This window comes from Neophocaena asiaeorientalis, unplaced genomic scaffold (assembly GCF_003031525.2).
Source record: "Neophocaena asiaeorientalis asiaeorientalis breed wild unplaced genomic scaffold, Neophocaena_asiaeorientalis_V1.1 scaffold389, whole genome shotgun sequence".
Lineage (NCBI taxonomy): Eukaryota > Metazoa > Chordata > Mammalia > Artiodactyla > Phocoenidae > Neophocaena > Neophocaena asiaeorientalis.
In genome coordinates this window covers 123,812-138,827 of record NW_020172821.1, presented here as the reverse complement: position 1 = coordinate 138,827, position 15,016 = coordinate 123,812, and the positions used below count along the sequence as shown (strand labels likewise).

General features: G+C 38.7%; 1 non-coding gene across 1 annotated transcript; it reads left to right on the top strand.

Annotated features, from left to right (window-relative positions):
• Positions 1–1,027: 1,027 nt before the first annotated feature.
• On the top strand, positions 1,028–1,100 carry TRNAW-CCA (transfer RNA tryptophan (anticodon CCA)). Its single transcript has one exon. It is a non-coding gene; the product is annotated as a tRNA-Trp (tRNA).
• Positions 1,101–15,016: the final 13,916 nt, after the last annotated feature.

Sequence of the window (15,016 nt, the reverse complement as noted above, 5' to 3'; positions counted from 1 at the left end):
CACAAATAAAAACCAGGCTTCTCCAGCCCTTCTGTCTGTCTCAGCAGATTTCCCAGCAGGCAAGAGGCCTTGCAGGCAAGACCCTAGGACTGGGATGCTTAGATTGTGGGTTGACCTGATCACTTCCCAGAACGAGGGACCCCCTGTGTGGACCTTCTCTTCCTTACAGATCCCTCCCAGGGGCTCAGGTCCAACCTGATGCCTTTTTTTCATCCTATCCAATTATGTGGAGATCTTTCCTGCAGCTTTTGTTGTATAGGAGTTCTGTCAGTTTTTCCAGTTAGTTTTCCATGAGAATTGTTACATATGTAGATGTATTTTTGCTGTGTTTGTGGGGGACAGGTGAGCTCCAGGACCTCCTACTATGCCATCTTGATCCCCCTAATTCCTGAAGTCATTTTTATGAAAAGTAAATGGGAACTTTCCAAGTGTAATCTGTATTTAAGTTCATCTCAAAGCCCATATTTTAAAAGCCTTATTTTAATACAATGGAATATTATTCAGCCATAAAAAGAAATACTGCCATTTGCAGCAACATGAATGAAATTCAAGGGCATTATGATAACTGAAGTAAGTCAGACAGAGAAAGACAAACTTTGCATGGTCTTAAAATAATTCCACTATGTGGAATCTAAAGAAGTGGAACTAACTCATAGAAACAGAGTAGAATGGTTGTTACCAGGTGCTGGGGGAAATGGGGAGACGTTGGTCAAAGAGTACAAACTTTCAGTTATAAGATGAATAAGTTCTGGGGATATAATGTACAGCAAGGTGACAATAGTTACCAATACTTTATTGTAAACTTAAAATCTGCTAAGAGAGTAGATCTTAAATGTTCTCACCACACACAAAAAATGGTAACTATGTGAGGTGATGGATGTGTTAACTAACCTTAATGTGGCAGTCGTTTCAGAATATATACATATATCAAATCATCGCATTGTCTGCTTTACTCATACAAACTTCTTTGTCAATTATATCTCTGTAAAGCTGGGAGAAAACCCTTATTTTAAAAGATCTTGGGACTTCCCTGGTGGTCCAGTGGTTAAGAATCCATGCTTCCAATGCAGGGGGCCCAGGTTCGATCCCTGGTCAGGGAATTAAGATCCCACAGGCCGCACAGCAAGGCCAAAATATTTTTTAAAATTTTTTAAAGTAAAAGATCTTGTTTGTAGGGTCTACTAAATATATACTATTGCCACTACTATTGTCTGAATCTTTTTTCCTGAGATAGTCCAACCTCTGAAATAATTAGTTAAGCATCGGTGAAAAGGAAACAGACGTGGGATTGAACAAAAAAAAATTTTTTTAAATAAGGGAACCAAAAAATCAACTGAAGAAATTTAAAGTATGTAATTAACCATAACTATACCTTATTGTTTAGTTTTAAATACCATCCGTAGGCTGACAACTCCCAAATTTTTAACTCCAGTACAGGTGTCCCCAGAGCTCCAGATTCATATATCTAACTGCTTACTTGACATGTCCATGAGGAAATCTTAAAGGCATCTCAAAAGTGGCCCAAACAAAACTCTTTGTTTCCCCATTTCCTACTCTTTTCCCATTCACTCCCACCCCAGTATAGAGAACCTCAATCAGTTCTCAAGCTAAGAATCCTCCTTTTCTCTTATCCTCCCCATTCAATCCAATAGCCAGTCTTTTTCCATTTCCAAAATATATCTTAAATTCACTAACTTTTCTCTATGTCCACCACTGAAGGCCAAACCACTAAAATCTCTAGTCTAGACCACTACAGTAGACTCCCATATCTTCTTACATATTCTATTCTTGCTTCTGTACAGTTAATGCCAAAATGCCTATGAAATAAGGCCACTCTCCTGCCTACAAGCCTCCAATGCTGCCTGTTATATTTAGAATAAAGTTTAGGCTCCTCACTCTGGTTTACAATACTCCTGCCTGTCTCTTCAACTTGCACATGGTACTCTTCTTTCTATTTCTCAAATTCCAAGCCTGTCTTATTTCCTCTGCCTGGAAAAATCTGCCTCCAGATTATTGGAGCATAATTTCAGCATAGTCTCAGGTCCAATGTCACATACTCAGAAAAGACTTCCCTGACATAAATTAATCCATTGTCTCCCAGTCTCTCTCTGTCAAATTGATTGATTATATGTTTACCATAGAAATTTCTTATGGGCTGAATTGTGTTCCCTCCAAATTTATATGTTAAAGTCAAACAGGACCAAGAAGGCAGGACCATCACCCTGGTAAACCAGGAAGGCAGGGCCACCCTGGTTGGCCTAAAGAACAAAGCATCAAGCCAAAGAGGATTATTCTCAAGCCTTAAAGTATAATGAAATTTTCCCCTGCTAGTTTTTGATTTGCTGGGACTTACTTGTGATGCCTTTTTTCTCTCCAGTTTATTCCTTTTGGAATGGAGAATGTCTGTCCTATGCCTGCCCACCACTTGTTCAGTTTGGTTTTTTTTTTTTAACATCTTTATTGGAGTATAATTGCTTTGCAATGGTGTGTTAGCTTCTGCTGTAAAACAAAGTGAATCAGCTATACATATACATACATCCCCATATCTCCTCCCTCTTGCGTCTCCCTCCCACCCTCTCTACACTTGTTCAGTTTTACAGGTTCACAACTAGAGAGGAATTTTGCCTCAGGATGAGTCATACCCCAAATCTCACCCATACATTATTAAGATAATATCTAGATGAGATTTTTGGACTTAGACTTGATGCTGGAATGGGTTAAGACTTTTGAAGCTGTTGGGATAGGGCAAATATATTTTGCATGTGAGGACATGAATTTGGGGGTGGGCAGAGTGGAGAGTGTTTGGGGCTGAATTGTGTCCCACCAAAATTCATATGGTGGAAGTCCTAATGCCTAGTACCTCAGAATGTGACTATATTTGGAGATAAGATCTTTCAAAGATAATAAAGCAAAGTAATTAGGGTAGGCCCTAATCCAATATGACTGGACCTTTTAAGAAGGAAGACAATGTGAGGATGCAGGGAGAAGATGGCCATCCGCAAGCCAAGGAGAAGGCCTCAGAAGAAACCAACCCTGCTGACACCTTGAATTTGTACTTCCAGCCTCCAGAACTGTGAAAAAATAAATTTCTGTTATTTAAGCCACCTAGTGTGGTACCTTGTTATGGCAAACCAAGCAAACTAATTCAGAAATTAGCTAAAATTGTCTTGTTTATTTAACTTAGTGTTCCCCTGCCCACAAAGCGAGTCTTGCCCTTCTAGTAGGAACAGCCCCATAAGTGCATTGATAATCATGTTAGAGCTCAACAAAGAGGTTAAACCATAGAGCATTCAGGTAACCCCCTCCAGAAAGTTTTTTAAATCTCTTCATACATATCTTCTACAAAGTTTAATGTATTAATCTCAATTCCCCTCTCACAACCTTTTTCTTTCTTCACTCTCCTGCACTGATTCTCAGCACCCATTCCTTTAGCCATACTAGGTTACTTGAAGTTCATGAAATATGCCATGCTGTTTTGCATGGCTATGCCTTTGCACATGCTTTCCCTTTGTCTAGAATAACCCTCGATATCTGCTTAGGCTAGCTAGTGCCTTCTTATACTTCAAAACTCAGCTCAGGGGTTCCTTCCTCAGGGAAACGTTTTTAAAGTCTCCCTGTTTTATATTTATTTCCTATTTCATTAACTTTTGTTCCAATCTATATTGTTTTTTCCTTCTACATTTTTTGGTTTTATTCTTCTATATCCCTGACTCCTTAAGTTGTATGCTAAGCCCATTAATTTTGAGCTGAATCTCACAAGTTGATGATATTTTTGCTATCGTTCAATTCTAAGTGTTTTCCAGCTTCCATTATGATTTCTTCTATTTCTTCTATGAGTTAAAACATTCCTTGATTTCCAAGCATAATAAGCTATTTTTAAGTTATTTTTCTGTAATTGAGTCTTAATTTAATTGCTTAATTAATGATTATGTAGCCTATAGGTTACCAAAACTTTGAAATTTGCCAAGACTAGCTTTAAGACCTACTACATAGTCAGTTTTCATAAATGTTTCATGTGTGTTTTAAATAATGTGTATTCTCTAATATTCTAATGTCTATTAGACCAAACATTAATGGTGCTCTTCAAATATTGCATCTCCTACTGATTTTTTGTCTGTTTGACCTATCAATTATTGAAACATTTGTTAAACCAGTGACTTTCAAAATGTGGTTCCTAAACCAGAAACATCAGCAGCACTTGATAACTTTTTAGAAGTGGAAATTCTCAAACTTTACCCTCAGCCTACTGAATCAGGAACTCTAGAGTGGGCCCAGCAATCTGTGTTCTAACAAGGCTTCCATGGTTTCTGATGTATGTATACTAAAATTTGAACCAGTGCATTAAACAATCCCTCTATAATGGGAGCTTTATCAGTTTCTCCTTGTAGATTTGCCAATGTTTACTTTGGATGTTTTTAATTTTTGTTACCAGGTACGTAGTAATTTTAAATTGTTATATATCTCTAGTGAGTTAAATATTTTATCATTATGACATGGTACTCTTTATCTATAGTAATAACTTTTTATATTAAAGTCAGTTTTTCCTGATACTAATATAGTCTCTCCAGCTTCCTTTTGGTTAGTATTGGCCTGGCATTTTTTTCCATTTTTTGCTTTTCAATATGTCTGCATAATAATGACGTTTATACATCTCTTGAAATAACATATAGCTGGATTTTGTTTTGTCTTTCAATCTGACAATCTTTGTCATTTCATTGGAGTTTAGTCTATTTACATATAGAGTGATTACCAGAATATTTGGATTTATTCAGACCAAATTATTATGTGGTTTCAACTTGTCTCAAAGTGTCATGAGACACTTTTTTTTCCTCTTTCTTGCCTTCTTTTGGATTGGCTATGTTTTTTCTCCTCTACTTATTTGGAAGTTATATACTCTACACTTATTCTTTTATGGTTGTCCTAGCTATTCTAACATGCAAAGTTAACAAAGTTTAAAATTAATCAGTTTTTATCCTCTTCCCAAACAATACAAGAAAATTAGAGTACTCTAATAACTCCTCCAATTTTTATGATATTGTCTAGTAATTTAATTCTAGCTTGCTTTTTCTCCCTCACAAGTAGATAAATTTATTATTGTTTCACAGACTCATTGATTAGCATATTTATGGGTCTGTGACATGTGCAGTCACATAGGGCCCACTGCTCAGAAGGGCCCCATGCTTGATTTCATGTTCTGCTGTTACCATCTTGAAATCCTTAATTTTTAAACAAGGAGCTCTGCATTTTCAGAATCCTTCACTGAGACACCAAAATTATGTGGCCAGATCTTCCATCAAGAATTTATTTTCTTGGGCTTCCCTGGTGGCACAGTGGTTGAGAGTCCGCCTGCCGATGCAGGTTCGTGCCCTGGTATGGGAGGATTCCACATGCCGCGGAGCGGCTGGTCCCGTGGGCCATGGCCGCTGAGCCTGCGCGTCCGGAGCCTGTGCTCCGCGGTGGGAGAGGCCACAACAGTGAGAGGCCCGCGTACCGCAAAAAAAAAAAAAGAATTTATTTTCTTTCTACTTGAGTTATATCTTTAGAACTTCCTTTAGAGGGTGGCTTTGATGGTAAAATCTCTCTATTATTGCTTGTCTGAAAAAAACATTTTACCCACTTTGTTTTGAAGATAGTTTTGATGGGTATGGAAGTTTAAATTGACTAATATTTTCTCTCACCACTTTGAATATATTTTCCTGTCTTCACTGTTGCAATTGAGAGCCAGCCAACCATCTAATTTACCTTTTCTTTGTAGGTGATCTGATTTTTTTCTTGTTACTTTTTACTACCTTTTCTTTTTCCCTGGGGTTGTGCATCTCATTATGATGTATCTAGATGTAGATTATTTTGCTTGGGATTTGTTTGGCTTTGTTGGGCTTCCTGGACCTGAAAATACTTTTTAATAATTAATTTTTTTCTGCATAATCTCTTTGAATAATGCCTTTTCCCTATTTATTATCTTCTTCAGAAACTCCTTCTAAATGTAGATCAGACTTTCTTATTCTCTCCTCCAAATCTCTTCATTTCTTTCATATTTTCCATATCCTTGTCTCAGAAGTTATTCTGGATAATTACTTCAAATCTATCCTCAAGAATGTTAATTCTCTTTTTACTTGCATGTGATTGTGGTTTAAACCAATTTTGAGATTTTCATATCAATTATTTCTAGAGGTTATTATGCAAATCGATTTGTTTCCTCCTCATATATTCAAGCTTCCCTCATTTTTTAAAAACACATTAAATAAAGTTATTTTACATTCTGCCTTAAAATCCCCAAAGCTGGAATTTTATAGGTGAATGCCTGCTGTTCATTGCTTCTATTATTTCTCATTAATGGTGCCTGATTTCTTTTGAACTGTTCTAGTCTTCAGAATATTATCTGTGAATTTTTAAAAATATTTATTTATTTGGTTGCATTGGCTCTTAGTTGCAGCAGGTGGGCTCCTTAGTTGTGACTAGCCGGCTCCTTAGTTGTGACATGTGAACTCTTAGTTGCGGCATGCATGTGAGATCTAGTTCCCTGACCAGGTATCAAACCCAAGCCCCCTGCATTGGGAGCACAGAGTCTTATCCACTGCGCCACCAGGGAAGTCCCTATCTGTGAATATTTTGATATCTATATTAGAGCTGAATTCCCTCGAAGATGAGTTACTTCTACCTGGGGGAGCTACCAAACTAGAACCATTTTAAATTAAATTCCACACTGGAGGTTTTTTGAGCCACACACAGGTAGCATGAATTCAAATTGCAAAACTCATATCGGCTAGCTTGTGTTATGAATCTTTGAATGCTATTTTTCATCTCCACCAAGTTTCAAACAGGCAACTCTCTTTGCTGATCTCTTCTGCATAATGAGATTTATTTTTTTATTCACATTTACACTTCAAATATAGATCTCTGAGCCTCTAGCTTTACTCAGAAGGTTTATGACTGGGTCCTGTCAACAAAAATAAATAATACAGGAGGCTTCAAATAAGAAGAGTTTAGTGACTTCCCTGGCGGTCCAGTGGTTAAGACTTTGCCTACCAATGCAAGGGGTGTGGGTTTGATCCCTGGTCAGAGAGCTAAGATCCCACATGCCTTGTGGCCAAAAAAACTAAAACATAAACAATATTGTAACAAATTCAATAAAGACTTTAAAAATGGTCCACATCAAAAAAAATATTTTAAAAAAAAGAGTTATTTGGGGTCTTAAGAATTGCAATTTGCATGGAAAAGACTCTGACAAGTACAGATTTCTGATAACTGACTATACTGCTGAACTGAATGAGTAACCATTTTCAGAACTCTAATGGAAAACTGATGAATTCATAAAAGTGCTAACAAAAGATCAAGATGAAAAAAAATTAATTACATGGGACTGAGTGAACTGATGAGGATGATTATAATTTTTGTGACTTTCTGTTTGAATAAAAAAAAAATCCCCAGAATAAAACCAAACAAACAAAAAAAAAGAATTGCAATTTGAAGGACTTCCCAGGTGGTGCAGTGGTTAAGACATTGTGCTCCCAATGCAGGGGTCCCAGGTTCAATCTCTGGGCGGGGAACTAGATCCGCCCAGATGCATGCCACAACTAAGAGTTCACATGTCACAGCTAAGGAGCCCATGTGTCACAACTAAGACCCAGAGCAACCAAATAAATAAATATTTTAAAATAAAGAAGAATTGCAATTTGAGAGACACAAATTCAGGTAACCCTGAATTACTGCTCCAAGGAAGAGAAAGAGAAGCTTAAAAAGATAAAAAGCCATGGGAATTCCATGGTGGTCCAGTGGTTAGGGCTCTGAGCTTCCACTGCAGGGGGCATGTGATCGAACCCTGGTCGGGAAACGGAAATCCCACAAACCCGCATAGCCAAAAAAAAAAAAAAAAGATAAAAAGCAACAGCGTTGTTAAAAGTTGCCTGACAAGAACTGTGACTCTGATGCAAGCTAGAAAATATTTGTCCTTAAGAAATCAGGAGCTGTTTTAGAGTAGGGGTCTGATAAATAGGTAAACTATTACAAGTTATATTAGTGTAAGGGTCCAATAAGTATCTTGAGTTTCTGGCAGGTGCTCTGGATGACTTCATCAGGTCAAAATGTCAGATTCCATCCAAACTGAGATGAGCAGTGCATAAGTCCACTTCCTTAATGGCTTCCTGGTTCCATTTTAGAGACGCTGTTAGCAATACTGACTCCATTTTGATTTTCCTTTCAGAGACCCTCACCTTAAGCATGCCCTGAACTTTAACTTTTACACTTAAAGAAGTAGCACCAAGAAGTCTTCAAAGCAGAGGCTCACATTCTTTAAGAGTTAGCAGAAACCTTCAGGGCAAAAACTGGCTTTAGCACATTATTAGTTCACAGGATATCTGAGTTCACTTCATTTGGAGTTCTCTGCAGAGTTGCTACTTTCCTACTAGCTCAGCAATGGATTTTTTAAAAATTTAATTGAAGTATAGTTGATTTACAGTGTTGTGTCAATCTCTGCTTTACAGCAAAGTGACTCAGTTATACACGTATAGGCATTCTTTTTTTAATATTCTTTTCCATTATGGTTTATCACAAGATATTGAATATAGTTCCCTGTGCTATACAGTAGGACCTTGTTGTTTATCTATCCTATATAAATTTTCATGTGCTAATCCCAAACTCCCAGTATTTCCCTCCCCCACCCCTCTCCCCCTTGGCAACCACAAGTCTGTTCTCTATGTCTGTGAGTCTGTTTCTCTTTTGTAGATAGGTTTATTTGTGCCATAATTTAGATTCTACATATAAGTGATATCATATGGTATTTGTCTTTCTCGTTCTCACTTACTTCCCTTAGTATGATAATCTCTAGGCACATCCATGTTGCTGCAAATGGCATTATTTCATTCTTTTTTATGGCTGAGTAGTATTCCATTGTGTGTGTATATATATATATATATATATATATATATATATACATCTTCATTATCCATTCATCTGTCGGTGGACATTTAGGTTGTTTCCACATTTTGGCTATTGTGAATAGTGCTTTAAGTAGCAAGAGTTTTATTAAGCAAAGCAAAAGTACACTCCCAAGAAAGAAATGAGAGTGAGCTGTCTGGAAACCAAAAGCAGCCCCTCAATGGGGGTAGGGTTGGGTTGTTTAGAGTGGTGGTCCCTCACTGTGTGCTGTGTCATTTGACTGAGAAGTCGATTGACAGCTTTAGGTTATATAAGTTTTCTCCTAGTGTGCAGGCACATATCCATAAGCACCCAAGCAAAACCCATGGGGGAGAGGGGGAGGCAAAAAATGCAATGCCAATTTATTCCAAATACAGCATAATGAACCCCGGGTTACTTTGAGTCACGTTTCAGGTCTTGGTGCACCTGTGCCAACCTGTGCTGGTGGTTTTATTTTGCTTGGTCCTGATAAGACTGGAAACTTAGTGGTGGTCCTTGACTAGAAGAGGGAAGATCTCTGGGCATTCTCTAATTACCTGTATAATTAGGTGGGGGAGGGAAAGATGACCCCATCCAGGATGGGGTGGAGACCCATTCATGTCTGACTAACTACCTAACAAATCAGTTAGCAATGGATTTTAAATGACTTTGTATTCTTTACGTTTTATTTGTTTAGTTTGGAGGGTCATTCACAGTATCTAATTGACAACATGCCTGAAATGTAATTCTGCATTTATTTAATCTATAATATAAAAGTTTTGAATCATTAAAATAATTTAAGAAAAAAAGTAGCGACAGACTGGGAGAAGATATTTATAATACATATATATCTGACAAAAGACTCAAATCCACAATACATAAAAAAATTCCTACAAATCAAGAAGAAAAAGACAAACCAAATAAAAAGTGGGCAAAATATTTTTACAGGCACTTCACAAAATAGGATATCCAAATGGCCAATAACTATAAGATACTCACCATTATTAGTCATCAAGGAAATGCAATGACATTCCAATGAAACAGAAAGGAAGGGGGCAGGGCACAACCTTTAAAAGAATGACATAGCCATAGGTCATGACAAAAACTGGTTAGAACCAACTAGGTCCAAGATGGCAAAGATTTGACTTTCAGTGGACCTTGAGCTTAATTATATGCTTCATTGTAATATATCAGCATAAGCTAAGAAGTGTCACACCAACCAGTGCCATGACAGTTCCAAAGCCGACCATCAAAGATCAAAAAGTGGGCTGTGACCCAATTCCTGGAAATCTCACCCTTTCCCCAAAATACTTGGAATAATCCTCATGCTCATTAGCCTATGAAATTACCCAGCCAATAAAAATTAACCACCCCATATTTCGTAACCTCTTGCCTTCTGAGATGGCCCACATTCTGTCTGTGGAGAGTGTTTCTCTCTAAATAAATCCACTTCTTACTTATCACTCTGTCTCTCACTGAATTCTTTCTGCAATGAGACATCAAGAACCTAAGCTTCATTATGTTCTGAGACCTGGTGTGTGATCTCAATTAAAAGACCGTGGGTTCATGTCCCAATCTGGGTTTTGGCTGGGTTTGAGTCCCAGTGTGTGCATTCAAGTCTCAATCTGAGTGGCACAGTTTCACCACTATACACCCAACAGAACTTCTAAATTCTTAAAATGACAATGCCAAATATTGGTGAGGCTATATAACTACTAGAACTCTCATACACTCTTGGTGGTAATATAAATAAGTACGACCACTTTAGAAAACTGTATACCAGCTAAAGCTGAACATATGCATACCACATGACCCTAATATCCCACTGACAGGTGTATACCCATGAGAAAATTAATACATATTTCCATCAATGACATATACAAAAATGTTCATAGCATCTTAATAATACCTCTGTGTTATTGTGATATAATAAGAAATACATATTTGTTCTTCATCCCCAGTTCCTGTCACAGAGTTCCTAAAAGGCTTGGAATTTCCTGAGTGATAGGGGTAAGAGGAACATTTTTGTCATTCATAATAAGCCCCTTTCAACCATATCTGAGTTTATGCTAATGTGATGACTCTCAGAAGATACCGGCTTGTTCCCAGAGAAACCAGCCATGTGGCTAGAGAGTTGGAACTTTAAGCCCCACCCTCTGACCTCTGGGGAGGAGAAAGAAGCTGGAAGTTTAGTTAATCATGAATGGCCAGTGAATGAATCAACCATGCCTACATAATGGAACCTTCATAAAAACACTAAACAGTGAGGTTCACAGAGTTTCCAGTTTGGTGAAAACAAGGAGTGCTGGGAGGGTGGTGCACCCAGACAGAGCATGGAAGCTCTGTGCCCACCCACCCACCTCCCACATCTTGCCCTATGCATCTCCTCCACTTGGCTGTTGTTGATAATCCTTTATCCTTTTCTAATAAATTTTATTTATTATATCCTTTATAATATATACAATATATACTTTATAATAAATTGATAATAGTAAATAAACTATTTTCCTGAGTCCTGTGAGCCCTTCTGGTAAACTATCACACCTAAGGAGGGGTCATGGGAATCCCCTGACTTTGTAGCTGACTATGCAGAAGTATGCGAGACCCAGACTTGCAATTGGCATCTGAAGTGGAAAGTTTCTTGTGGGACTGATCCCTTAACCTGTGAAGTCTGTGCTCACTCCATATAGTTAGTGTCAGTGTTGAACTGAGCTACAGAACACCCAGATGGTATCTGGAGAGTGGGAGAATTGATTGTTAATGTGGAAAATCCACATATTTGGAGTCAAAAATGTTCTGTGGGTAAAAACAGATTCTAGTAATCCGTGTTGACAAAAATTAATCAACAGTCACTCTAAGAAAGAAATGGGAAATTTTATTCAAGCCAACTAGAGGATTATAATCCAGGAGACAGTCTTTCAGAAAGCTCTGAGGACTGTTCTACCCTTAGAGGTCAAAGCACAGTTATATATGCTTGTGAGACAAACAGTTATATGTCAAATGACATACTGACAGTTTACACAATCCAGATCAGCACATACAAGGTGAATAGTGGGTCATCATGACCCTCTTACAAGATTGAAAATGAAGGCTATATCCTAAGGAGTTATCAAATAGTGGATCATCATGACCTTTTACAAGATTAAGAAGGAATATTATCTCCTAAGGAGGTCTAGTTACTGCAGATGCGCAATACACACTAAAGGGGAGGGCAGAGGCCCAAATGGCCAGAGAAAATATTATGTTTAAATTTTTCTTGTCTTGCCATAAAATATGGATTTTATTTCATCAATTTCCCCCTTTTGATCATTAATCTTTTGAAAGAAAGCAGTAAGAGACCAAATATTTGGTCCCTTGATGCCACGATGGTTGCTTACCTGCCCTGCGTCCATCATGTTCCTCACTGTCAGGTCTTAATAGCCCAGTGCTTTCTTTCCTTTCAGGGGATTGTACCAATAAGATGTTTGGCAAGGACTAGCAGTCAATTCCAAGTTGTCCAATAGGACTTATGCTAATTTTACCTTGCATGTGCATTGTGCATGTTCACTGATGTATAGAGTACTACAGATGTGATCAATAGTTTCAAGTTGTTTAGATATTGTCTTGGTAGGAGTAGGTGATATACAATGTGTAAGGCAAGAATCTATAACTTTATAAGTTACACAAACAATAATCAAAATTGCCAATAAGAGTAACAATGTCACTAATAAAGGTTTAAGCCAAGATCCTCCTAAACCAAACCAAATTTCTAGTATTTCACCTAAACTGGGAAGAGGATCATTTAGAGTGGAAATTGATTCTTCATATGTGGCATAAGATGAGTTACATCAGAAGATATATCAGGTATAAAACCCAACATTCAGCATGGATTATAGCACAAGTTTCCCCTTGGGAAATAGAATATCAAGGGCCATGTGATTCTGTAGGATCACTTTTTCATCATGGAAACTTCCAAACTGAGCAAGCTGATAACTTGATTACTATCATTCAAAGTTGGCTGAGTACATTTTGTTAAAGCTTCTATGTGAGTAATAATATCTTCTTTTCCAAGTGAAGGAAAAATATATCATGACCAAATGATCATAGCATTGGAAAACTGATCAAACCCAGTGCACTTGCATTAAAGTCCGATTGGCAGGCCTACCCCTAGGTGACCTTGAGACCAAGGGGAACCAATTGTTCATCTTCCTAACCAACCTGGGGAGAGCCAAGGCCAAAATTTGTTCCATAAGTCCTGGGTCCTGTTAAGAGCCATCCAGTATTTAACATCTAGTGAAAAGGAGTATTTATGGCCAGGTTCAGAACATGTGCCATTAACTGGCCAGGTAAGAGGGTCTCACTTACTGATACTGGTGGCAGCAGTATCTTACAGAGTACTAGAGTTTCTTTCTTCTAAAATAAAATCTGTAAGGGCAAGCCAATTAGAGCCTTGAAGAAGAGAAATCCACCAGTAACCAGTAACCCAGGAGTACTGTATGTGGCCCATCTCATCTGATCTTGGAGGCCAAACAGAATCGTGCCTGATTAGTACCTGTATGGGAGACTACCTGGGAACACAGGGTGCTGGATGTAGGCAATTGGCCACAAACCCAGCAACTGGATTGATTTTTGAAACTCACCTATGATTTCTTCCAAGGAAGAAATACATTTGGTTCATAAGCAAAAGTGTGAGCAATTATCAAAGTAATTAGTGTACAGGCCTGATCTGGGATCTTGTGTCAGCTGTCTATTTCAGACGTCCTGGTCTGGTAGTGTTGGTCTTAGTTAGTGGAAGTTGGGTGTCAGAAAAAGGAGCTGCAGTTCAGGAAAGGAGACCTGATATGGCTCCTTCCAATGTCTGTACAGAGTTCTTTATCTGATATGTTTTCCAGTATGCATAATCTCCTATCTGCACGTCATGAGGCATCTGATATTCATCCAAAGATAGATTGCTGTGATAAGCTTTAGAAACAAACTTAGACTATCCTTTTAATAATTCAATTAAACTTTACAACAATGTAACTTAGTAACGAGGAGCCAACTGGGAAGTGAGTCTTAGGCAGTAAATACAAGAAACCTCAAAGGCAGCAACAGTAGAACTTAATGTTCACTGAAACGTTCACTTTTTTATCTCTAAAATACCCTAATTTCTACCAAATATGGCCAAATTAAGACTGATTTGTGGACTTCCCTGATGGCACAGTGGTTAAGAATCCACCTGCCAATGCAGAGGACGTAGGTTCAAGCCCTGGTCTGGGAAGATCCCACGTACCGCAGAGCAACTAAGCCCGTGCACCACAACTACTGAGCCTATGCTCTCTAGAGCCCACGAACCACAACTACTGAGCCCATGCGCCACAACTACTGAAGCCCCCATGCCCTGCAACAACAGAAGCCACCACTACGAGAAGCCCGTGCACTACAAAGAGTAGCCCTCGCTCGCCGCAACTAGGGAAAGCACGCGTGCAGCAACGAAGACCCAACACAGCCATAAATAAATAAATAAGTAAATGAAAGTACATTTGTTAAAATCTTTAGGGGTTTCCCTGGTGGTGCAGTGGTTGGGAGTCCACCTGCCGATGCGGGGGACGCGTGTTCGTGCCCCGGTCCGGGAAGATCCCGTGTGCCACGGAGCGGCTGGGCCCGTGGGCCATGGCCGCTGGGCCTGTGCGTCCGGAGCCTGTGCTCCGCAATGGGAGAGGCCGCGGCGGTGGGAGGCCCGCGTATCGCAAAAAAAAAACAAAAACAAAAGACTAATTTGTTTGAAAAATATTCCTGACTTCAATAAACTTGGTCTGATTATTTACATAAGTTGATCCTACAGGCTCTTTTATATTGGCTGCACTGCATGAAAAGACACTCACCACCACTAATTATTAGAGAAATGTAAATCAAAGCAACAATGAGGTACCACCTCACACCAGTCAGAATGGCCATCATTAAAAAGTCTACAAATAAGAAATGCTGGAGAGAGTGTGGAGAAAAGGGAACCTTCTTACACTGTTGGTGGCAATGTAAATTGGTGCAGCCACTATGGAAATTAGTATAGAGATTCCTCAAGAAACTAAAAATAAAGTTGTCATACTTGGTGTGCAGCACGCAGAGTCCTTCAGTCGGTTGGACCCGGAGCGGAGCAGCCGGAGCG